The sequence below is a fragment of the Chaetura pelagica genome, unplaced genomic scaffold, assembly GCF_000747805.2.
Source record: "Chaetura pelagica isolate M959 unplaced genomic scaffold, ChaPel_1.0 scaffold1153, whole genome shotgun sequence".
Classification (NCBI taxonomy): Eukaryota; Metazoa; Chordata; class Aves; order Apodiformes; family Apodidae; genus Chaetura; species Chaetura pelagica.
Window position 1 is genome coordinate 25,773 of NW_009952824.1, and position 500 is coordinate 26,272.

Consider the following 500-nt stretch of genomic DNA (forward strand, 5'->3'; position numbering starts at 1 on the left):
CCCCCCCCAAACTCCCCCCTGAGAAATACAGCTCCATGGCCCAGTCAGGAATCTTCTGGAGCCACTGGTTTTGGAGGTGCCCACGAGGAGCTTCATCCTCTCTTCACCCAGAGGTGACCTCAGCTTTGCTGCCTGATTCTTTTTGTTAAGGATATTCCAACCCCTGGGGGGTAAAACCAACCCAGCACAACCCTACGGAACTGGGGAGCAACTGGAGTGGTCTCAAAATGACACACACCCCCCTTTCTAGGCAGGGGTTTCTCTGCCACCCAGGGGTGTCCTCAATCCAGGGGTGTCCTCAACCCAGGGGTGTCCCCAACCCACCCCCTGCACCCAAAGGCACACCCAGTCCAACAGCAGCCCCACAGCAGTGAGGGGTTATGGTTTGGGGGGGGCACGTTGATACTGGGATGTGACCTTCCCAGGGTCTTACACCTCCCCAGGGTACCCAGGCAGGTGACAACCACAGCTCCCAGGTGACAACCACAGCCCCCAGGTGA

General features: G+C 58.6%; 1 protein-coding gene across 1 annotated transcript in view; it reads right to left on the bottom strand.

The window, feature by feature from the left end:
* The window catches only part of E2F2 (E2F transcription factor 2), a 16,227-nt gene that overhangs the window by 4,861 nt on the left and 10,866 nt on the right, over positions 1-500 (bottom strand). The window lies entirely within an intron of this gene.